Source organism: Dermacentor andersoni, chromosome 8 (genome assembly GCF_023375885.2).
Source record: "Dermacentor andersoni chromosome 8, qqDerAnde1_hic_scaffold, whole genome shotgun sequence".
Taxonomy (NCBI): Eukaryota; Metazoa; Arthropoda; class Arachnida; order Ixodida; family Ixodidae; genus Dermacentor; species Dermacentor andersoni.
In genome coordinates, this window is record NC_092821.1 from 22,033,559 (window position 1) to 22,059,116 (window position 25,558).

At 49.2% G+C, this 25,558-nt stretch overlaps 1 pseudogene; it reads left to right on the forward strand.

Annotated features, from left to right (window-relative positions):
• Window positions 1-25,558, forward strand: part of LOC126526578 (uncharacterized) — a 74,159-nt pseudogene that overhangs the window by 10,219 nt on the left and 38,382 nt on the right.

The following is a 25,558-nucleotide window of genomic DNA, read 5'->3' on the forward strand; positions in this document are numbered from 1 at the left end:
GCTACATTTGTTGACTTAATTCGTTGATCCGTCTACTCGTATTGTTGCGTTGTGGTGATGGATAAAACGCAAACATTGCTAAGAATATGAGTTACGAATCAACTCTTTAAGAAAAACAATACACGTGTGACAATATATTGATTCATTAGGTAAAAAATGTGCGTTTTGAACCTATTCTGTTTCGCAACTGTTGTGTACCACACTGCACAATTACTAATATGACAGTATTTACAGGAATGATAATCCCCATAGAAAGCACTTTAATGTCGCCATGAATGAAATCCTTGCGCCCAAGGTAATTTTGGCAAGCTTTACCGCGGGAAAGTGCTACGAAGGGGCACTGCAGATAAGTATGATGAAGATAGGTGACCACGCATTCGAACTCGGCATGTGCTGTTGGTGAATATTAGTCGTAACAATTGGTGCAACTATGTGCCAGCGTGCAATAAGGCTTCTACTGGGGCTGTTTAACATGACATTGTTCTGTTTACTGCGCTGTACTGTACACAAAGGGCAAAAAAAGGGATATTGGTACGTGTGTGCGCAAAGCTTCAACTTTTATTATTCGCTAGCCCACGTCAAGTACGTATATACCCCCCCCGATAGGGTGACCGAAAGTACGTAGAAAACATGAAATGAAAGACAAAACAAGCTAATCTATGCACAAATGGGGCCGTATTCTGAAACGTTCGCCTTCCGCGATAGTTTCGCCACCGCGCTAGCCACGTTCAATGTACCAAGTGACTGCTTACGCGTGACGTCAGCGTGCACTACCAACGCGCACTGTCGAACGCTTCAGATCGCATGAGAGCGCGCACCATGCGAGTGCAGAGCGGCTCGGTTGTGTTCTTTTGGAGTGTACCAGCCGCAGTACGGGCTCTGTGCACTGACTACGGTTGGCTACAGCCGCTTAAGGTAAAATAATGGAAAAAGGAAGTGAGAGAAGTTTTATTTTATATGAATTATCAAATATCGCCGCGAAACAACAGTTGTAAGACGCCATCAAAAAGACTTCCACTCCACTGCAGTGTACTATAAGGCATTGTAGTGGGCTCAGAGGAGGGCGTCAGGCTCAGAGGAGGGCGTGGCCTAATGTGCTGCATGTTGCCACCGAGAGGTGACGCGGCAAGGGTTTTTTTTTATTATTGTTTAACCTAGGTAGGTCATTAGGCAGTACAATAGCAAGAGCTTGGTGGCGCAACCCACCGCCTCGTTCCAAAGGAGACGCTCATAACATCCATCCATCCATTCATCCTGAAGCTTCGCTCCGGTAGCTCGGGGCACGGCGGCTGCCTAGCAGGTGGCGTTATTTCACTTCGAAGTAGACTACCGGTTTCTGCGCTGCCGACCGCGCAATTATTTGTTGAGTACCCTGACACTTTGGCAGGAATAAAAAATTGCGATTCTCCGCATCACTGAAGACGTCTCGGGGAAGATCGCACGTTGTTCGCGCGGTGATGTTGAATTTCTGCCCAGTTAGTCCTTACAATCATTACGCTTCCACGGGAAGTTTAATTTGCCTGTGCCAATGCCATAGTCTAATCATACGCTAAGGGTTGACCCGTTACCTTCGCCATGTCGTTTGCCCTAACCGCATCGAGTTTGATTCTTAAACTGCCGTGGTACATTACGCGGCTGCAGGAAAGTAAGCTTGCCATGCGCTCGCATAGGCTCGGAGGCCAATTTGTTCCGTAAATATGGAGGTGCAATCTCACATGACTTGTCTACGGCCCTGTGCATGCTCGCTTTTACAAGACCATGTCCTTACAATACAAAGCGTGACTAAATTCGCCGAAACAAAGCAGCATTTTTCAGAGCATGTATAAACACTTTATTTACAGTAACAAATACAACACATTGATCAGGCGCATCTGGCAAAAACGTAGCAAAACAGCTTGCAGAAGCCAAGCAACATCCCAAACGAATCTTGTATTGGTTCGCAAGTTTTGGTGGCGAAATGGTCACGCGAAAATCCAGATGCTCCCAGAGCAGAGCAGCTGAGGGAAAGGGTGGTTTGGTGAGTTGCCAGCTGCATAGGCGCGCGCTCACGCCACGCGCGCAACCAGTCAGAGCCGTTTCGCTTCCGGCAGGGAGGGAAAGGGCAGGAAAAGGTATCGCGCGCGCTCCGCCGGCTTCGTTTCCGTTCAGTTGAGTCTCGGAAAACGGATGGGAATGCCACGCGTTGTGCGTTCTCCCGAAGAACGGGCAGCGTTCGACAAGCGGCGGCGTGAACTCGGTCGTGAAAGGGCTCGCCGTCGACGCCCCGATCCAGCCGTTAGAGTCGCCAGAGCCCAGGCATTCCCAAAGCAACGAGAACATACCGAGCAATGAGGGGGCGGGAGGCCGAAGGGAGGCAACGGGCACCGCTACCTGTGGGTTACTTAACCGTGACGAAGGTCTCGTACATGCAGGACAAGCATTCCTTACTTTTATTTTCCGGTAGAAGAAGGGTTTGTCATCTTTACGTAAGCCTTTCATCTTTCAAGGAGCTGAAAAAACTTTCGCACCGTGCCTTCCACCAATCTCTCTGAGTCATGTCAAATTTCATGCGTATAAGGTATCGCCGTTACCTTGTTCTTGTGCTCGCCGTTCTTTGTGCTTTCTTTTTCTTACTTAAGGCTCTCAACGCTTTTTCGGCGATACACATTATAAATGTGATAGGATAACCACTGTCGCTATGCTTCGTGATCTTCCGCTGCATAATATCGTTGATCCTATGACCACGTGACTTTCTGGCTTGGTTAATGGTCGAGTTGGCAATCGCTCTTTTTATTAACTCATAATGACCTGGGTCGTAAAGGAGCAGACTTTTTTTCACGCCTCCTTTTGTACTCTGAACAACCGTGAGTTACACTGAATGTCAATTTTAAGTCTTAAGAATTGGAGGCAATGGCATGAGCCATTGCTTACGGGGGAAGAGCCATTACTGATAATGATATTGTTTGTACCACTCGACTAGACGCCTCGTTTTCTTTATCTTTATTGGGTGTGAGCCATTGCAACGAGTCACTTAAGGCTTTCATCTTAATAAGCATGATGGACCCCTCTACAGAAAAATAAAGGAAAACCTCACATAACCGCTGCTCCGTTATAATTCGCAGCACCCCTTGTATCCTGAATTCAAATGAATTTTTTAAGCCGTCCATGACAGATAGTGCCCTTGCGCTTTCTCAGACCGATATATATATATATAGTCGAGTGCAAAAGTCTAGAAACCACTGTGTATGCAGAAACTATAATTTATTCTAGCACAGCTGTGCCACGTGAAATTTTATGAAAGCATGGCGCTGGTAAAGCAGGTGCACGTGGGCATTACACTTGATTTCAGCCTTTATGGCTAGGCTGAGAAGACAAGAAATTTAGCAGCAACTCCGGTCCATGAACTTTTGCACCCGGCTCTACGCACAATACAATATGGCCGCTTGTGATACTTTTGATCGAGAGTGGCAGTATTCTTAACAAATAAATAAAGAATGACAAATACTCACTATTATTACCTTTTTTATTTATTCATTTTGGGGCACCTGTTGCAATCGCGAAATTTAGGCTGAACAGTAAGGAAGTCAGTATGCCTTTAGCAGGAATTCAAGACAAGCACCACTTTAGAGATATCGGTCCCTCTTGTAGTTCGCGCACCGATCTTAAGTGGAACGCCAACTGACGCATTCTTAAGCAGACTGTGCGTTTGACTAACATGAACATGGTGCTAGTCTAAGGAGTTTTCCTAAGCTAACGTCCCTTCACCACTGCTCGGGTTCGGTTTAGCAACTCTAAATCGTGCCAGTGGATATTAAAAACTTAATTGGTGTACCTTATTAATTAACCACCTAAATATTGCGACTCGTGCATGTAATGCCTTCATCTTCATTTGATCCACCCGAAGGCCTAGGTTGCTCTGTATTGTCCACGTGACTAAAAAAAACGTACACGTTAATGTTCGAAGAAAAAAAGAACGTAAACGCGTGCTTGTGCCGCTTTTTTTTTAAGTGATCGGAGACAAACTATTCAAACGCTCTATTTTACTGAAACATCCTCGGTTTTCCCATTTGAAAGTAACGTAACGGCATCGGCGAACTCAGGTCGTACTGCGCGAGGCTGTCGCGGAAGTGGAAAGTCCACCCGCCACCAAGGCTCCTCGGAGTGGGGCCGAGGCGTTGTCGGACGAAGGCGGCACCAGCATCTCGGCCGGTGCAGCTCGCAAGAGCGGCCGATGGACGGCGACCGCAGGCCTTAACAGCACGGACATGAACCGCGCCGTCCTCGTGGCCATCCTGTGCGCAGCATTCGCGGTCATCGTGGCAGTCCTTGCGCGGCACGTCGTGATGCATAGGTCGGATGGCGCCTGCTTCTCGGCTTCTCCCTGGCACAAGGTGCGCGACGACGTGTGCACAATGAATTACACGATGATTCCGCTGCAGCGTCAAGAAAAGCGAACAAAGTGCAAAGACCACAGTGCGAGATTTCCAGGCTTCAAATCCTGCTTGTTTTGCCCTTTGCTTTAGTATTGGCGGCCAGGACTTACGGAGTCGCCGTCTGTCGGAAGCGCCTCCCTTGCGTAGTATGAGGGATCACGCGGCGCGCTCCTCATAGCTTTCGCTTACGGCGCTCAATAAAAACACCGCGCGGCAGCCCCCCTGGACATTTATGTAGGTACTCCCAAAACGAGGGAAGTTTTTGACTGTCGATATAACAATCTAGGGGAAACTGAAAGCACAGAATAGTTTACAGACGCTATCTCTATATAGACGCACGCTAATACGTATACAGTGAACGCCACTGCGCGCGGTCGCCGCGATAGTTTCCCGAGCCGGCTTCTTGCTGGAAAGGTTGGCAAACGCTGAGAGTAGGCTATGCGAAATATGTTCTTATAGTGGGCTGTCTGTATAACCAAATGGGGCATTCCAGAATGAAGCCTCAATGCCGTGATCGCACGGGCTCGCAGCGACCGACTGCGCGTCTGCATGCATGTCCGCGCGCAATGTTTTGCTTTCGCTGTGAGCGCGCTTTCGCACCTTGCTGTGAGCTTCAGTCCGCAGCATATGCGCATGTGACAGTACACCAGAAACCATTCTTGCGTGGACGCTAACAGAGCTTTTCAAAACAATTTCTTTTAACAACGGACTTCGACGCATACCGCGACTGTGATGTGCCGTCGCGACGATTCAATATTTTTTTTCTTCTGAATTCTTGGACGTTTAAATAAATTTTCTCAATTGCGTCGCACTGTATGTTTACCGGTCTTCTCAGCGTGCGATTTCCCTCTGCTTCTTTTTGGTAATCCAGTGCATTAATTCATAACACAAACATGACCATATGCCATGCCTTCTTTTAATGTGCGTCTTGCCGCTCCCTTTCCGTTCCAGTGAACTTGCCAGTATTTATCATCAACAAGTTCATAGACCAAACCGCCATGACAGTAGCCGGGCAGCGGGCGCGGGCGAGCGTCTCAGTGCGCGTTTTCTGCTACTCACCGAACATCGCGCAGTCCCGGAGCCGTAGCAGAAATCTTCCTCGCGTCTGTGCTTGCTGCATACCCGAGTTGTAGCCCATGGCTGTCGGCTGGTTCTAAGTTTCGGCAGCCAAGCTTCACGCAGCTCCTTGCCCTGCAGTTACGTGCGAATAAGGCTGACATCGGGCTGTGTTGCGTACGTCTGGCACGGCGGCACCGAGCAGTCGCCTACCATGCTGCACGCCTCCAAAGGCAGCCACTACTTATAGAGTGATTTCAAATGTTGTCAAGCAGACACCCAAGGCGGTAAAGGCTCACCACTTAATCAGAACCGCAGTGCAGGTGGGACTTTAAACTTTCGTTTTCAGCTCGCTTCCGAAGCAGCCGACGCGGCCGCTCTGCCCGCGTGACGTCCACTCATGCCACGTCACGCCGATGGTGGCGCCAGCCTTTCCAGTGGTGGAGTTCGCCCCCAATATTATATACAGGGTGTTCCACATAACTTGAGCCAAGTATTCAAAAATGAAAGGTGCATCGGCAGCGAATTGAACCGAACGCATACTATTCGTAATAGCCTAAAGTAACGTAGACAGTTTTTGCTTTCCTGGTAACTCGCTAATTAAGCTCATTTAACCAAGTTTTCAATTATTGGCTGAGGACCCCAAGTATGATACGCAGATTCGTAGAGCACCTCGAGAAACCACCAATTGAGTTGTTTCCTTTACGATGCGTCTCACGTAGTCCTTTTTACCGGGTTGCAAAGAAAGCCCGCGAAATTTGAAAAAACGGAGCGCTTGCGCAGCGGTATCGTGTTGCTCTCAACGTGCGTTCGGTGAACAGCATCGGCTCCCGTCGGGTCACGGCGAAAATGCATGCTGCTGGCAGTGCGCTGCCAATGAGATAAAGAACGCCCTGCAGCTTCCTCGTTGCCAGTCACGATGCAGCTAACCTTGCTCACCGAACGCACGCTTGAGAGCAGCACAATACCACTGCGCAAGCGCTCCGTCACGTGGCTTTTTTCCTATTTCGCGGGCTTTCTTTGCAACAAAGAAAAAAGGATTACGTAAGACTTATCCTAAAGGAAACAACCCGATCGGTGGTTTCTAACGATGCTCTACAAATCTGCGTATCGTACTTGCGGTCCTCAGCGAATAATTAAAAAGTTGGGTAATTAAACGTAATTAATTAGTGAGTTAGGGGGAAAACGAAATAACTGTCTGAGTTACTTTAGGCTATTGCGAATAGTATGCGTTTGGTTCAATTCGCTTCCTACGCGCCTTTAATTTTTAAATTCATGGCTCAGGTTGTGTGGGGCATCCTGTACATACTGTGTACCTTTCTACAGGACTTGAAAGTTAGTTTTGTTCGGCACACAGACTGGCTAGAACGCATCCTTCTGAATTGGTCAAAGTCACCTGCGATACGTCTATTTTACTTACACTCCCTGAACTGGTTCACGATGTGCATGTCGCTTTTTTAATTCTTGACTGCAACTTGGTGGAATCAGCACGGTGCCAGTCATTTTACACGGTGCCGGCTTCGTACATAACGAGTTCGCAGCCTCCCCCGCAATCATCGCCTAGGGTTACCCTACGAATGCACGGTGGCTCTGGGACTGGCCCCCCGCAGTGGCTCAGTAGGGGCTACGAAGTTCTGCTTCGGAGCACGAGGTCCCTGATTCCATTCCCGGGTCCCACCGCGAACGGAATCACGTGGAACTGATATGCGGAGATACGTTTGTTAAACTTCGGGTGCACATAAGAAAAAAGCTATTTGGTTAAACTCAATCTGGGGATCCCTCCACGACGACGTCTCTCACGGCTTCTGTGTTGCGCTGAAGTGTTAAACATCGCGGATATTTCGGAGACTGTACCTACTGGATGCCGTGTAATGACGGCGATGTCGGGTTTGATTACTTGGATTCGTATCTTTGAGAACCCAGTTAGCTAAACGGCATCTCCCACAACTTCTGTTCAGGAAATGGACAAGCAGTGTAACTCTCTCGACTGCCTTACTGCCGCGAAGTTCATCGCCGCTGCCATGAACGTTTCGGCCGAGCCTTGCACCAACTGCTACGCGCTTTCGTGCGTTCGCTGGCGGTCCTCCGCGCCGGCCCCGAAGAACGAGCCAGACTGGACGTCGCCCGCCGACGGCAACGCCTCGTCCACGGCGTCCATGAGGAGTGACTGCGTGGCCGCCGCCAGCGAGAGCCGATTGCGCGCTGCGCAGGAATCGGCGACCTCTGACGTGCAAATCAGTCACGTGGGCAAAGTCTACGCACCGTGCCTGGCATCCTTCGTTGACAAGGTGAGTACAAGCACGGTGCAAGTTAGTTCCCCCGAGTCGCAACACTACACGCAGCCGAGCTTGTTTCGGTAAAGCGTCCGGAAGCCGAGCTCAGAGACGGTAGGCGCTTACTTGGCCACGGTAAGGGCAGCAAAATGCAAGCAGCTGTGGGTATGTTGCTGTTAAATCTTGAGAGCCCCCTTGTAATAAACTAAAATGTCAACAGGTTTCTTTCAAAGTGTCCTGTAGTATTCTCCGAGTGTACTGACGCTGGCGGGAAGGCTTTGCCAAACAGATACCTGAGCCTCAGAAGTGGAATCAACAGATAAATTTGCCGCACACACTTAGCCAGAGGGTGGCCCGGCGGGTCCCCCCCCCCCCTCCCGGAAAATTAGGCGGCATAACCCCCCTGCCCACGTCACCACTCCTCACAGACATTCCTCAAGCGCCGCCAAATCAAACTTGAGACTTAATAGCTATTCGGCGGTCAACATTTTGCTGCCTTTTTCACTCCTTTTGGATGGCGGTAGTTATCGGCATCCCCTGGGGTGTGAAAGCCAGTTATCTCATCGATTAGGTGCCCGCGCGAATAACTCGAGCTGCGTTCAGTTGTCACCATCTAATGCAACGGGCACGCGCATCACTGTTTCTTCGTTAGTCCAGCCTTCTTTAGACCGATCCAGGTACCAGGGTAAAGATTCAGTTCGTATTCAGCTGGTCTGTATGTTCGTGGAACAAGTTGCGGCTGGAGAAAACGTCACTTGCGTTTAACTTTTCATTTTGTTTCATTATTTCCTCGAGTGACGGCTGGCCGGGAAGCTGTCAGATCCTCGGAACCGTATACCCGCGATATGGGTAAGATAAGGTGGAAAATAAAATCATGCTCTACAATAACCAAATTCTGCAACAACCGTTAAAACCATAAGCAATATCGGTGTCACTCGTTAACTCATCTTGTTTTTCCCTAATTGTACAGCACTTTTCGCGCAAAGTGGACAACTGGAAACAACAGTCCCAAAGATTTGAAAAATTAAGCGATCTACTAGGGGAGGGAGCCGAGGCAACAGCCAAACAGGAAGGAAAAGCGAAAATTAACAAATTTAACTATTGTTTCTGAAAGTATTTATTCATCAACACCTGTTCATTTAAAAAGGAAGTAGACAAAGCGCCGCCGGAAGTGGAGAATGATTCCGTGTGCTTTTAATGACGCTTCTACAGTTATTAGTCGAGCCACCTGACGTAGCCACTTCGCTGCTGTGGTTATGCGGGTGTTTTTCTGAGCTTCCGCGGTGGACGCAGTACGTCTAGAACCGCAGCGTCCTGCACTTTACGCGGCTGTACGGCACTAGCTGGTGGCCACGCATCGTTACGCAACTAACAAAATAGCAGTACGAGTCGGTTCGGCACTTAACTTGGTAGAGCAGTAAACGAGGGATCCAAAAGAACTGTGATTGTTTCGGAAATACATATTTCGCAATAATTATTCCAGAGATAATTAAAAAGAACGCTACTAGAAATCTTTATTTAACAATTTAGCGTGTTTACTTCTTTTTGGCAGTGTTCCTCCAGCGTTTGTTTCTTGAGCGAGTCCATTTGATGTGGTTCCTTGTTTACCAAGTAAAGGAGGGGTGTATCTCACAGGCGTACCTGTGGGATAAAACTTATTTCATTTCTCTGTTGCGGGTTTACGCGTCTTTATGGCGAACGCTAGGCATTATTCACATTTGTACTAGTAAAGGTACCCATCCCCCCCCCCCCCTCTTTTGCATACAAAAGTCACCTTGCATTGGCCCACTCCCGAAAAAATATCCTGAGTACGTGCCTGATTTGCCGGCTGTTTATCCACTCGGTGGTTCGCGGATAAGTTAGTCGAGCATGACAGGATGCCTTGCTTTCTTTAATTAGCTTGTTAGTGTGCGCTAAGATTCAGTTTTGCGGGAGAAAGAGTTTACAATGCTGGTTCGCCAAGATCGTGCTTGGTCGGCTACCCCACATCGAGGGAGGTGAAAGCGGAAAAAAAGATAATGTGTAAATAAAGTGAATGACAACCTTAAACGCCCGAGAATACCCCCTAACCGGCGTAATGGCAGCCGCAGTGTCTAATTGTCGCTAGTTTCATTTCACCGCTGTCCCTAGAATTGCGTCTACTGAGATAATTTGAATTATTACTCTGAAGAAAAAAGCTATTTAGGCAGAAACTATCGACGACGATTGCCAGTGTAAGCGAACAGCACGAACAGCACGAACGAACGAACGAATGAACGAACGAACGAGCGAGTGAAAGAACGAACGAACAAACGAACGAACAAAAGAACCAGCCAGGGAGTGAACGAATAAACGTTTTCCTTGCCAAAGCTCACGCTCCACAAAGCTCACGCGCGAGACTCGTGACACTTACAAGGGACACTGCGGAGCGACAGCTGGTCCGTTAAGGCTAGTAATGAGCGTTGCCATTTTAGCGATGTTGTCGCTCGATGTAGCAAGCGTTTGTTATTTTAATCGTACCCACACATTTTTTTAGCGACTACCGAATTTTTTGTAGCGACACGACCGGACAATATCGCGACATTTTAGCGAGTTCGAAGTTAAAATGTTCATTTGAGAAATAATTTCTCGAGCTCACTGTTTAAATAACAGCTACAGCTAGGAGGCCGAAATTGGGATTACGGCGTGTACGCTCTCTGACCACAATGATTGAACAGCGGCTCCACTAACGGAGACCGTACGCTGGCGTACATTAATTTTCTTTGACCCACCAGATGTTACGACCACACTTAAGTTCCGCTGGACGATCGTATTTTCGCTTTTGTATTAAAACTTTACGGCGAGATCTGCTGTGGAGCTCTCGTGCACGTGATAGCCCGCTGGGCAGGGCGCCCAAACTGGAGTATGCTCAGAAATTCAGAGACAACTGGCTCGAGCACCCACTTTTATGCTCGACCCCCTTTTATACTCTTCAGCAAGACGACGAACAAACAAGCAAACCTTGCAGAATGTAAATATTGTGCATGTGAGCAAGCACACCGAACTAAAAACACTAGAGGCGCTTTTGTCCAGCGCTGAACCATCGAAATTATGGCTGAGTGGCAGCGTCTCCATCTCGCACTCCGGAGGCCTTGGTTCGATTCCCACCTAGCCCATCTTGGAAGTTGTTTCTATTTATGACGACACCGGCTTTTCTGCGACACGAGCTCCTTAACGCTGTCGCGTTAAAAAACACGCCTGAAGCAAGAAGCACCAAGATGCCGCAGCACCTAGCACGTCGAAGCACCGCAGAGGATGTTTCCAAAAGCCCGTACCGCTTCGTGTAATGTAGCTGAACGCGCTCTTTATCGCTGAAAGTTGCAGAATTGCTAGGGATGATCATCTATCGTATATGATAAAGGGATACTTTTACGACAGCCCTACATTGGAGACAATGCAGTGAAGCGCATGAAAACGCTGCAGCGCTGCGGTCTTGCTGAATGTACTCTTCCGTCATATTCAAGGGCATCTTGCTTAATATTTCGGACAGAGCAGGTTTAGTTTAATTACAGATGAGTCTGCTGACACTAGCGTGACAAAGCACTTGCTTGTGTACTTATTGATAACAGCGCAGTTAACGGGAAAATGGTGACGAGCATTCTTTTTGAGCGTTTGAGGCCTGCAATGCGGACGCAATCATTAAGAGAATTAAGAGCTATCACAAGGACTTTAACCATGAGCTGTGCAGTCTCGTAGGAATCAGAATGCACAATGCAAGTGTAACGACCGGAGATTGTCATTCATTACAGCTAGCTGTATCTGCAACTGCAGTGTGGCGGGTGATTTTCGTGGGCACCTTACGTACCTGATTTATTGCGCATATATAACTGGTTTTTGAGGTCACCTGCTCAACAGGTGGCTTACAAGAAGCTCTGTAACCCTCTGAACGAACGAGGGTCACTACTCACTGAAATATGTGCACGGTGGCTCTCAATAGAGAAAGTTATAACGAAAATTTTCGATCATTGGCTGGAACATAAAACGCACTTTGAACTTGTAAGGTCAGTTGACAGGTGCTACAAAGCGAATGTTCTATATGCAATGCATTCAAACGACGCAAACCAGGCGTACCTTCTTATACTGAAATCTCTGCTCGTGGATCTGCTAGCAGTGAAAAAGTAGTTTGGGGTGAAAGATGCTGATCGAACAAACTTGAAAATGAGGACGCAATGCGCACCCAGTGTGTACACTTACTGGCGTCCCTTTGCAACATATATGTTAATAGCTTCCTGACAATATTCAAATTTTGGGGAGTGTTGCTCTGTTAGTTGTTTTCGTAAACACAGTCTATGTTAAAGCCACCACTAATAGCTATACTTGAAACATATCGAAGAAACAGAAACTCAATGAGAGGTGACTACGTGCGTTAAATTGACAAACACGCACGCAACAAAAATATTTTTTCCTGAGGTGATGGCGTTCAAAAGTGTCGCCTGAACAGAACCCCATTAGTGTCTGGCGAATTTTGCGTTGATGCTGCTTGTGATGTCCCACTGAAATGTCGAAGTGGAACAATCATTCGGCGACCTCAAGCTGGTGAATACAAAGCTAAGGATAAAGCATATCCAGCTTTCCTGGATATCAGGGTTTAGTTCGCGGGAGGGCCACCACGCGGCGTATTGACTTTAAGCTTTTCGATCTTCCCATGTTAACGTAGTGATGACGTCAACGAAAGAAAAATTAGAATTAGAAGCTATCCCTGAACACAGAAGTTCACTACGAAGCCTGTCCTGCCGGCGTCATCAGTTTTCTTGATAAAGAGTTGCCACTACTCGGCTGGAAATGCCTTACAATGCTAAGAAACGAGAAGAAAGAAAGGGGGTTGTAACCGAGGTGTCGTATCTTTATTAGTCATATAAGAAACGAACAAACACTGACGCCAAGGACAACATAGGGGAAATTATTTGTGCTTAATAAATGAAATAAAGAAACTATAAATTATTGGAAATGAAAGTGGATGAAAAAAACAACTTGCCGCAGGTGGATAACGATCCGACAACCTTCGCATTTCTTACGATATTCTTATGCTATTACCATGCTGAGAGCTTTTAATCGCGACAAGGCAAACCTAGCGATTATTGATTCCAGGCTTCGCAGAGGCTTCCCAAGAGGCAGCCACGGTTATTATTTTTTTAATGCTTCAGAGTCAACGGGCTAGGATAATCGTGGGAAGCACTCTGCGACAGATTTTCTTCTGTCGCAACACATTCTTAGCGTCCAAACGTAGCACAGCGTCTACGAGAGACGCCGTCGTGCACGGCTTTTGATTTTGACCTATCGGTTTCATTAAGGCGCCCCCAGTTATTTCCCTAGCGATTTGGTTATCCGCACTCATTGGCTACCGCAGCAGCTGCAGATCGTGAAAACATGTGCTGAAGTATTAAGATGGACACGTGAACAAGCTGGTTTTGCACCTTGAGGCAAAAGGCACGACACAAAATTTGTCAAAGTCCCTCTGTGTCGTCGTCTGTTAGCATGTTACGGCCGAAGCTGCTCACAGTACCACATCATACTTAACGTACGCCGGGCCAGGTACACCTTTGGGTATGACATGTACAGTACTTGCAGTCAGTTATCGAAATATTGTCGTACATGTCCCTTCATGGTTATGCATGTGCGTGAAGGAAGACCGCTGTTTACGAATATTGTCCAGTAATACATGCAGAACTTGTCTGTTCTCCATATCGAATGCCAATATGGCTTCCCACATCTCAATAGCCTCGCGCACAATTCCTCACACTTATTGTATTCAAGAGTTGTGCGACTATCAAGGACATCATTAGGAATTTCGGCACTTTGAGTATGGTGACAGTCAGCAAATGAGATAAATTATGTGCATCCTTATTGCGCGAGAATCGGTATACAAGCCGTCGAGGAGTCACACTGTTGGGTGCATTGTATTTAATATGATGGAGTCCGCGCGTCTCAAATTTTGTGATGATAGGTAGCACGAAAACTTATGGGTACACTAAACAAGTAACCAAACACCACACGTGCTACCGGAAACACTTCGGAAAACATAAGCGCTACAGGAAACACTTCGGGAAACATGAATCGCAGGAACATCGGCTTGATCAATAAAATACTTTCTCACAGATACGGCCGCACTTGTCGTCTGCCTCCCAACAATGCCGGCGTATAATCGTTATCTCACCCATCCATCCCTGTTTTCAGCATGCTTCCAGTGAACGACCACAAGCTCACTGCAGATCGAAAAGTTCTGCTAAAAATTGTTCGAAGACGTTTCCCGCGTAACCCCTTCATGATTAGATAATCCGATCGGTGCGCTTTCCATTACAGTCAAGGAAAATGGGTACAATGAAAATTGGTTGTCAGTCCCTTTAAGCTAAACGTGGCCATGCTTTGTGTGATAAGGTGCACGATTGTTGTCTTGCCGCGATCAATCACCGCAGCCCGTCCGAACCTCAGGAACTGGTTTGTCACCGCGCTCTTCGTTCACTGCGTGTCCGCAACATGACGCCCTTCTTTCCTCCTCTTATCAAACTCTTCAGTGATGGTCCGTACACATCCCCCAATCACTATTTATATCTTCTTTATTTCTTTCGTGTGTGGAAATTATATAAAAGCAGATTCTTCTTTGCTATATTTTGTCCATATAAATGCCGGAATCTGACCGAACATCGACATAATCAACAATCTCATTAGAGGGAAGTATTGTCATCTACCCAAGAGTGGTTCATAGCCACAAAGGAAACCAAACGTGACTTTTCAGAATAAAGGCATCGCCATCAAAAAATTTGTTCTGGTCAGGTCACCAAACCCGGGACCGACGCCTTTCTGGCGCGTCCGCTTCGCCATATTAGAGATCCAGGAGTCCAGCAGGTCGTAGCGATATCAGATTTGCCTTATTCAGTGCCTACGCTTAGAGTTGTTCATTAATCCGACCTCGCGCTACGATGTGCTGGCTTCCTGGTTAGCTCAGATGGTAGAGCCGTTTGCGAGCTTCCTCAGAACTTATTTGCCATGATAAACAGCTGTTTTAAGAAACGCATTATCTTTGACTGAAATTTGAAATTACAAACTCTTCAAATAAAAAAGCGTAGTCAAGCTTATTTGCTTATACACCGTTTATTCAAGGGCGCCACCGCATTGCTACGCAGTGGTGCCATCTATGGGGAATCGGAGAGCTGGATTGGGCGAGCGCTCCGTTTTGCATGGCAAGTATACGCTCGGCGGCAGTTTTTGGCGTTTGTTTTCGCGCTCGTGCGGTCTGTTTAGTGTGACATGGCATCGTGTACATGCAAAACGGTTTTGTGAGACGTACTGAAGTGGTTTAAGTCGGTATGGCCGGACTTTCTGCTGGCGTTGAGGCGGACGGAGCACACAGCGCAATGTGTGCGAGCATGTTTGAGCCTGCAATCAGCCTCGGAGATCAATCGTGCATTTCTCATAGTTCCATTCACTAATGTGACCTTATTTCAGCATTATCCTCTAATTCCAAGCTGCGGTTTAGGAGCAATCAAACATATACGCGACGATCGTAACAGCCTGGGAGCCGTTCTGCTACGATAGTCCTGAGCTGTGCTGTCATACTTTGACAAGCGTTCAAACTGTTAGCAGCAGATTACATTGCGTGACTACTTGGTTCTGTGTATGAGGTTTCCACCCATGAATAAAATCGTTTTTGTTAGTAACAACAGCATACATTACAGTGTGAGCTATACTTGTCCAGCAAAGCGACCGTTTACGAACTGTGCGAGCATCCTAAGCAGTGGTAGGTGCTGGATTACTGATATCTTTGTTCTATATAGCGTATGTTCCAAGCATGCGGCATCAATGTTTATAGATCTATAAAGGCTTTACGGCGTGACTGTGCGAGCTCGTCCTGTGGAGTTAGCCTGTTTTTCTTTCTTTTTCGAGAAAGAGGATGATAACCAAATATTTTTTTCGGTTGTGATGGTTACGTTCTCTACGACGCATTCACTCGTATTACGGAAATTTCGTCCTCGAAAATAGCCATCGCTTTCTTATTATACGATCCCTCTCATATATTATGGCTTTACAGGGCGCAAAAAGGCAATGCCAACGCACATAGCTTATATATGTAGCATGCTGGTTCACCAACCGCAGTGATCGTTGTGTTGAGCAGAGCCATCGGCCTCCTGCAGGAAGGCTAGCGTAGACATATAGTGATTTCAAGCCTACTAGACTTGAAATGGGTGAGAACGATGCTGGTTTATCACAATTATTTGATAGCGCCTGCCGCTTAGATGTTTCGAGGTTGCCTTAGGCTGGCCGTACACGAGCATGTGCTCTTATGTTTTATGTTTTAGTCCCTACGCCGAGCGATCAGATGTGAGCAGAGTTATCATTTCGGGCTGGTAATACAGAGACACCTGTTCTTTTCGTTGAATTAAAACCGATATACGCAAAATAGTTCACAACATCGCATGTTTGTGCCCCCAAGAGATATTTCCGCTTACTGTAGTTACCGATGCACCGGAAGGCTTCCCTGACGACCTTATATGAACGGACATGGGTAAATTTCACAAAGTAAGATCTAAAACATCTACAAATCGTTCCACAGCACTCGACAGCAATACTTTCAAGCGACGCCACCCCAGATCGCACAAGCCAGAGAGAAGGAAAGGCTCGCCGCGCGCCCATTCCTCCTTGCCAGATGAAGAGGTCTATATATGATGCAACCAGAGAGATAGTGCTGAAGCATTGAGATGAAATTTCATTACGATGAAGATATTCTAAAAGCAAAGAGACCAAAAATGAGCCTGAATGATACATATACAATACAATATATTTTACTAACTCTCTCAAGGTTACATCAGCAACAAAGGAGAGAGGACGCAAGGCAAGCTGCGTTGTTGCAGCTTGAAAGCCACCCTGCGCCCTCTGCCGGGGTGTGTAGCCGAGCAGCTGATCACAACAGTGGAAGAGCGCACTCACATGCACAAAAGAAATACAGCCACAAGATATCTACATCTGACATCTGCATGAAGTTACGCCTCTACTATCACTGGACGTTATTTGACAAAAACAAGGCCACATATTCTATGCACAGGAAACTCATTTACAATCAGCCGGGATACACTGCAAGTAAAATGAATGTACCCGAAGATATATATATATATATATATATATATATATTCTAATCACGAACTATATACATTCAAACATAGGAATAAGTTCGACTAATTTATGCCGTGAAGTCTCTTCAAGTATGATGTTGTTATTTTGCATAATATTGCACGAACAAGAATATTTTGGACGTTCTCGTCGACAATGTTCCTGTGTGCGCGTTGATGGACACCGGGGCGCATGTGTCCATTATGAGTGCTGCTCTCGCCGTCGGCTCAAGAAAGTTCTGACGCCCGCCCCGGACCGAGTTGTACAAGTCGCCGACGGAGGGACCGTCGCTATTGTTGGCATGTGGTCTGCCCGCCTCACCATTGCTGAGAGACACACCGTCGTTCTCTTCACCGTCATCGAACATTGCCTTCACGAACTCATTCTCGGTCTGGATTTCCTTGCCAATCATTCTGCCCTCATTGACTGCTCGGCCGGCTCACTTCGCCTTGACTTGCCTCTTCTTGCCGACCATGTCGACCCGCCTCGAAGCCGTTTGAGCTGCATGGATTTTATTCGCCTATCGCCTCAATCTGTGACACACGTCGACTTGTTGTCCTCACCAGCTGTACCTGACGGTAATTACGTGGTCGCACCAATTCCGGCAGTTATACTTACACGTGGTGTTACCATTCCGCGCACTGTGCTGACAATTACTGGTAACCGCACCTGCCTTCCCCTTGTCAATTTCGCGTTAACCGCGCAAGTTCTGCCTCAGGGGATTTCATTGGCTATAATTAGCGCTTTGCAGAATGGCGAGATCGAGCCATTCACAGTGGAAGATCGTCACAGCTCAGCCCATACCGTGACGTCATCGCACGGTACTGACGTCGACATTAACATGCTTTCCTCTGGCCTTACACCTGTTCAAGCTGAAGCTCTTTGCCGCGTTCTTGAAGGCTATCGCGACATTTTTTACTTCGACAATCGACCCTTAGGTCAAATGTCCGTCGTGCCCCATCGCGTAAACACTGGCGATGCGAACCCTATTCACCGACGCCCATATCGTGTTTCTGCGTCCGAACGAGCTGTGATCCAACAGGAAGTCAAAAAGATGCTTCGAAAGGACATTATCGAGCCTTCTTGTAGTCCCTGGGCTTCTCCCGTCGTACTTGTCAAAACTAAGGATGGCACGTGGCGGTTTTGTGTAGATCGCCACCTGAACAAGATCACAAGAAAGGACGTGTACCCTCTGCCACGTATTGATGACGCTCTAGATTGCCTCTACGGTGTCACGTATTTTTCTTCTATCGACTTACGGTCCGGCTACTGGCAGATATCCGTCGACGACATGGACCGAGAGAAGACTGCATTTATTACGGCCTTTATCAGTTGAAGGTGATGCCTTTCGGTCTCTGTAACGCGCCCGCCACCTTCGAACGAATGATGGACTCTTTGCTTCAGGGGTTCAAGTGGTCCACCTGTTTGTGCTATCTGGACGACGTCATCGTTTATTCGCCCACATTTGACACGCATTGTTACGTTTCGCCTTCGACGTGCGGTATAGCCGGCGCGGACGCAACGGACGCCGGGGCTTCGTTCACAGCGGCGGACGTTTTGGCCAGTTCAGCGCTGTCCCAACGCCTCCTGCTATGCGCGTCCAGGCATATTTCAATGCCACGTGTCTTCGTGTGTGTGTGTGAGTGTGTGTGCATGTTCGTGCCCACGCTTGTCAAAGCGCGGCAGCCGGGGAGAGGAGCTCCCCCAACTGTGAAGCGAGGAGGTCTGACCGGCGCCGGCCCGGTGGATGCGTCACTTCTTGTCTCAACGTGTCTGTGCGCCGCCGTCACGGGCGCCTCTCCCAAGCCGTTCCTTCTTGCCCTCGACTCTGAGAGTATAAAAGCAGCTGCCCCCGGACGCCAAGAGAGACGCTTAGATTTCTTCCGTCGAGTAACGTGGTCTCCCGTCTCTCCACTTCGGTCGACCTGACCGGCCGCTCTTTTGCGATGCTATAATAAACAAGTTGTTCTGTTAGCAGTCGACTCATCCTTTGCCAGGACCTTCGGATGCTTCCAGCTGTGCCTCAGGCCTCCAGGCCAATGCTACCCTTGGGGTTTGCGACCCATTTGCAACAACTGGTTGTCAGCGGTGAGATCGCGACAACGAAGGACAGCAGCGAAGATATGCGGTCGACTGTATGCTGAGCAGCACAACGACCATCCGGGAGCAGTGAAACGAGCCCTGTGTGATGACTGGTTGCCTGTAGCGGAACGACTGCGCTGAATTCTTGGCTGCGAGGTTTGGTGAGTGCGGGACTTTCTTCTTCTGAGTTTTGCCAGGCTTTTGTTAGTGTCAGAAACAGAGCTGGTAATTGTGGCTGACGTTGCTGCCGGGTTAGTTTGCGGCAAGACAATAGTAGGCAGTAGAGAAAGCAGCATTCAGAGCAGCCATGGATCGGAAGTCGTTGCGCAAACCGAAATTGCCGGAGCTTGCAAGAGAGTTGGGTCTGGATGTCTCAGACAAACTCAGAAAACCAGAACTGCTAAGGGCTATTCTTGAGTTAGAAGCTGAGGATGACGAGCTGTCGGAATACCTTGAGACTATTGAGGAGAGGGAGACGGCAAACAGACAGGAGCGCGAAAGTAAAGAGCAAAAGAGAAAGACGAGCGCGAACGTAAAGAGCAAAAAGAGAAAGAAGAGCGCGACCGTCAACACGCTTTGGAAATGAAGCGTCTCGAGGTAGAGATGGAACGCGCTCGTAATGGAAGTGAGGGACACGGTGCAGGAGAACGAGTATCGTTCAAAATGACTGACCTGATGCGGCCGTTTAAGCTTGGAGAGGACATTGGTTTGTTCCTGGTTAACTTTGAGCGAACGTGCGAGAAGCAGGGGTTTTCTCGGGAAACGTGGCCACAGCGCTTGCACACTTTGTTACCTGGCGCGGCGGCCGACGTAGTCGCTCGCGTGAAGAGAGAGGAAGCAGAGAATTTCGACCAAGTGAAATCGAGTCTGCTAAAAAAGTACAGGCTGTCAGCGGAGGCGTTCCGTCGGAAGTTTCGGGAAAATGAGAAAGGCAGAAGTGAGTCATATACAGAGTTTGCCTACAGGCTTATGTCAAACATGCAGGAGTAGCTCAAAGAAGAGAAAGCGTTTGGTGACCACGAGTAAGTTCTGCAGTGTTTCGGGCTGGAACAGTTTTATAGTCGGTTACCTGAGAGCGTGCGGTACTGGGTCTTGGATAGGCCAGACGTTAGTACGGTGGCTAGAGCCGCTGAGCTAGCCGAAGAGTTTGTGACGCGTCGGGCTCGTGGAGCTAAGGATGGTCAAAAGGGTGAATTTGGCTCCAAGTTTGAGAGGCCGATGTTCACACCCATGAGAGCAAGGGGGGACACACGTAGTGCGGATGCGAGTGAAAGCAGTCCGACCGAACGTAAGGAGACGGCGGCAGCCGAAGCCGAACGCAGAAAGCGGTTCGAGACGAGGCAAGCGCGCGTGTGTTATGCGTGCCAAAAGCCGGGTCACTTTTCGGCGCAGTGTCCAGAAACAAAAACAAAAGTCGTGTTTTTGTCATTATGCAGCACTGACGAGAACATGAAGCTTCTCGAGCCTTACATGCGAGACCTCCGCCTTCGTGATTCCGCAGCTACAATGGATGTAGTTCACCCCTCTTACGCAGAACCCGATATGTTCACGGGCGAGTGCGCATGGATCAAGCAAGCCGTGGAAGCTCATAGCATGTGTCTGCCCGTAGCAAAAGTGCTTATTGAAGGACCTTTCGGAGCACTTGAGACCGAGGCCGCAGTGTGATCTATGCTGCCCCCCCCCCCCCCCCCCCCCAGTACCCGTACCTATTTTCGAACAGGTCCGATCACCTCCTGCGCGAGAAGGGGCTTTTCTTTGGTGAGGCTAGCGTTCAGGTCTTAACCAGATCGAGAGTTCGCGAACTCGCTCCAAAGGCGGTAGTTGCGGGGCCGATGTTGTCGGACAATGAGAAAGGGTCGGAGGCGCAGCAAGCTGATATTCAGAGCACGTCCTAACTGAATAAAATTGAGCCTGTAGCGTTGAAGGCACCAGTTACTGGAGAGGAAATGCCCGACACGGGAAAGTTAGAAGAGCTATCTCGCCTACGTCAGATGGACTTAATAGGTTGCTAAAAGTCAGCCGGTCGGCTTTGATAGCCGAGCAAAAAAAGGATGGCAGCTTGGAAAACATGCGCTGCAATGTCAAAGAAGGTATCGCCAAGAAAAATGCTCGTTTTGTGGAAAGAAGTGGGGTCCTGTACCGGAAGTATCCAGACCGCAGGGGAGTGGAGTTCGATCATCTGATCGTGCCTCAGTGCTCCCGTCAGGATCTGTTGCGCTTGTCGCATGGGGGTTCGTGGTCCGGACACCTAGGAGTTAAGAAGACTAAGGACCGTCTCTTGCAAGAGTACTATTCGCCAGGGTGTTTTCGTGACGCAGAACACTTTGTGAGGACATGTGACACTTGTCATCGGGTGGGCAAACCAGGGGACAAATCGAGGGCGCCGTTGAAGTTGGTACCTATCATTACGGAGCCTTTGAGACGGCTCGTTATTGATACAGTGGGACCTCTGCCGGTAACAACCACGGGGTACAGACACACTTTGACTGTGATCTGCCCAGCGCAAAGTTCCCTGAAGCAGTGCCGCTTGAAGAACTCAGCTCAGTTGAGATAGTCAATGCACTACTGTCCATATTTGCGCGAGTTGGTTTTCCTGCGGAAATCCAGTCAGATCAGGGTTTACTAGCGCTTTGACGACAGCCTTTCTCGAAAGGTGTGGGGTAAAGCTGTTACACAGCTCAGTGTACCACCCACAGTCGAATTTCGTTGAGAAGCTCCACTCCGTCATGAAGCGCGTGTTGAGAGCATTGTGTTTTGAACAACAAACTGACTGGGAGCTGTGTCTGCCGGGAGTGTTGTTTGCATTAAGGACCGCGCCGCATGCGGCTACAGGGTTTTCGCCAGCTGAGCTGGTGTACGGTCGCTCGCTGCGGTCTCCGCTTCGCATGCTTCCAGACTCGTGGGAAGGCAGGGGCGACGACCCAGTCGTGGTGGAGTACGTGCTTAGGCTCCTCGAACGCTTAAGAAGGGCACAGGAATTGTCAGGTGAAGCAATGGCAAAGGGCCAGCAAAGGGCCAAGGTTTATTATGATCGGACAGCCAGGGCCCATCGTTTTGAGGTGGGCGATGAGGTAATGATATTGCGCACATCGCTAAAAAACAAACTCGACGTGCAGTGGGAGGGCCCAGCACGGGTTGTTCAAAAACTGTCGGACGTTAACTACGTGGTGAGTCTGCCAGGAAAACGGAAAGCACAGCAAGTTTACCACTCTAATCTGCTCAAACCCTATAGACGACGGGACGCAGTGGTGTGTATGATGTAAACGTTCCCGAAGAGCTTCCGGTCGAGCTTCCGGGACTAGGCTCAGTGACGAACAGGGAAGACACCGATCAAGTCATTAGTGACTTAATCAGTAAAGCACCGCTGTCGCCTGAGCAGAAAACCGAACTACACCAGCTCTTACAAGAGTTTCAAGGTCAGTTCTCTGAGAGGACTGGTAGGACTTCTGTTCTTGCTCATGAAATAGAACTTACCTCCCCAGAGCCAGTACGATCCAAGGCGTACCGGGTGTCACCCCGCCAGCGCGATATTATGGAGGCTGAGGTAAAGAAAATGCTACAGCTCGGTGTTATTGAGGCGGGTGAGAGTGATTATACCTCCCCTTTGATTTTAGTTGAGGTACCGGGCAAGGAACCTCGTCCTTGCGTCGACTACCGCAGGCTTAATTCCATCACTAAGGATCAAATTTATCCGATCCCTAACGTCGAGGAGCGCCTTGAGAAAGTTAGTAGCGCTCAGTTTATTTCCACCCTAGAACTTGTCAGGGGTTATTAGCAGGTTCCACTTACAGAAGAGGCTAGTAGGTATGCGGCGTTCATTTCACCAACGGGAACATTCCGTCCTAAAGTTTCGAGTTTTGGTTTGAAGAATGCGCCATACTGCTTTTCAAGCCTCATAGACAAAGTGTTGCGGGGACAGGAAGAATTCGCTTTAGCGTATTTAGACGACGTAGCGATATTCTCCGCATCCTGGTCTGAGCATATGGCACACTTGCGAGCAGTGCTAACCCGCCTGCGCGAAGCGGGCTTGACAGTCAAGGCTCCCAAGTGCCAGTTAGCACAGGCCGAGGTTGTCTACCTCGGTCACGTGATTTGACGGGATCGTCGCCGCCCCTCTGAAATAAAGGTGGCCGCTGTGCGAGACTTCCCGCAACCGCGCACGAAGACCGATATTCGGTCGTTCTTAGGTGTCGCCAGCTACTATCAGTGGTACATCCCCAGGTACTCTGATATCGCGGCTCCCCTGACGGATGCTCTAAGAAAAACACAGCCCCAAACAGTCGTCTGGGACGAGACAAGGGAAAGAGCTTTTAGCGCCCTAAAGAGCGCCCTAACAAGCCAGCCTGTGCTACGATCGCCAGACTACACAAAAGGGTTCGTTGTTCAGTGCGATGCGATGCCAACGGGAAAATGGAGAAGTGGAACACCCCGTCCTGTATGCTAGTCGTAAGCTGACCAGTCGTGAGCAGGCGTACAGCGCCACCGAGAAAGAGTGTGCGTGTCTCGTGTGGGCCGTTCAGAAATTGTCATGCTACCTAGCCGGCTCGAGGCTTATCATTGAGACGGATCACTGCTCTCTCCAATGGCTGCAGACCATCTCTTCCAAAGATGGCCGCCTCCTGTGCTGGAGCCTCGCTTTGCAACAATATTCCTTTGACGTGCGTTACAAAAAGGGGAGTCTCAATGGTAACGCCGATGGCTTAACTCGAGGCCCCTAACGTAGGAATCAGCCTCAAAGTTGTTTGTTACTGATGTTTTTCTTCCTGAGGCAGGATTTTTAACATATTGCTCTTGTTTAATGTTTCAAAGTCATGACGTGCTTTCTAGTGCAATTTTCCAATTTGTGGACGCGTTCTGAGTGCTGCTAGACTACTGTAAGGAACTAGGCAGTAGTATAAAAGGGGAAAGAGCCTGGCATAGCTTATTGAGGGTTGTGTCGTGCTTGCTGACTGAGCGGTTGAGTTTCGGCGTAGTTCTAACGCTTGCTGGGAACGCGGAAAAAAAAATGGCAACTCTCCCGAAGTCACTTTGCAGTGTCCTGTGGCCTTCTCTGTGCGCTGCGCTCAAGAAACGCCGAGGGACGACCGACTTCGGTTATGAGCATCATCGAGAGACATCCCTCCGGACAGCGGATGCAGTCCCCTGACCATCGGGATCTCCTTCTCCCGGCGGGGCGGTCTGTTACGTTTCGCCTCCGACGTGCGGTATAGCCGGCGCGGATGCAACGGACGCCGGGGCTTCGTTCACAGGGCGGACATTTTGGCCAGTTCAGCGCTGTCCCAACGCCTCCTGACATGCGCGTCCAGGCATGTTTCAATGCCACGTGTCTTCGTGTGTGTGTGTGAGTGTGTGTGCATGTTGGTGTCCACGCTTGTCAAAGCGCGGCAGCCGGGGAGAGGAGATCCCCCAACTGTGAAGCGAGGAGGTCTGACCGGCGCCGGCCCGGTGGATGCGTCACTTCTTGTCTCAACGTGTCCGTGCGCCGCCATCACGGGCGCCTCTCCCAAGCCGTTCCTTCTTGCCCTCGACTCCGAGAGTATAAAAGCAGCTTCCCCCGGATGCCAAGAGAGAGGCTTCGATTTCTTCCGTCGAGTAACGTGGTCTCCCGTCTCTCCACTTCGGTCGACCTGACCGGCCGCTCTTTTGCGATGCTATAATAAACAAGTTGTTCTGTTAGCAGTCGACTCATCCTTTGCCAGGACCTTCGGATGCTTCCAGCTGTGCCCCAGGCCGCCAGGCCAACGCTACCCTTGGGGCTTGCGACCCATTTGCAACAGCATCTAGACCGTCTTTCAGCGATTCTTGACGTATTCCGCGGCGCCGGTCTCCAGTTGAACTCGGCAAAGTGTCACTTCGCTGGCCGCCAAATCACCGTCCTTGGACACCTCGTGGACGCCAGAGGCGTGCGACCTGATCCGGACAAAATTCGCGCCGTTACGAACTTTCCTGTTCCGAAGTCTACCAAGGACGTTCGTAGTTTCGTAGGGCTGTGCTCTTATTTCCGACGCTTTGTGAAGGATTTTGCGACCATCGCACGTCCCCTTGCCGACCTCTTGAAGAAAGACGCCCTATTTTCTTGGTGACCTAACCATGCCGCATCTTTTTCGCAGCTCACTATCCTTACCGCGCCTCCAATTCTGGCCCATTATGACCCGTCTGCCTCAACGGAAGTTCGAACTGATGCCAGTGGTCACGGTATAGGAGCAGTGTTAGCACAACGACAGCGTGGACATGACCGCGTTACAGCCTATGCCAGCCGCGAGTGCCTCGCTCTTGTGGGGGCTGTTGCCAAGTTTCGTCCATACTTGTACGGACGCCCCTTCTGTGTCATCACTAATCACCACGCGCTCTGCTGGCTATCGTCGCTCAAAGACCCTACGGGACGACTCGCTCGCTGGGCGTTACGCCTGCAAGAGTATACCTTCTCCGTGGTATATAAGACGGGACGCTTGCACCAGGATGCCAATTCTTTGTCCCGCTACCCCGTTGACGACCCGGCTGATGTGGACGCCATCGCTTGCGTTTTCTCTCTGTCCCAGTTGCTTGAAATCGGCAACGAGCAACGCCGCGATCCTTCATTACGAGCCCTCATCGACCATCTGGAGTGAACGTCTG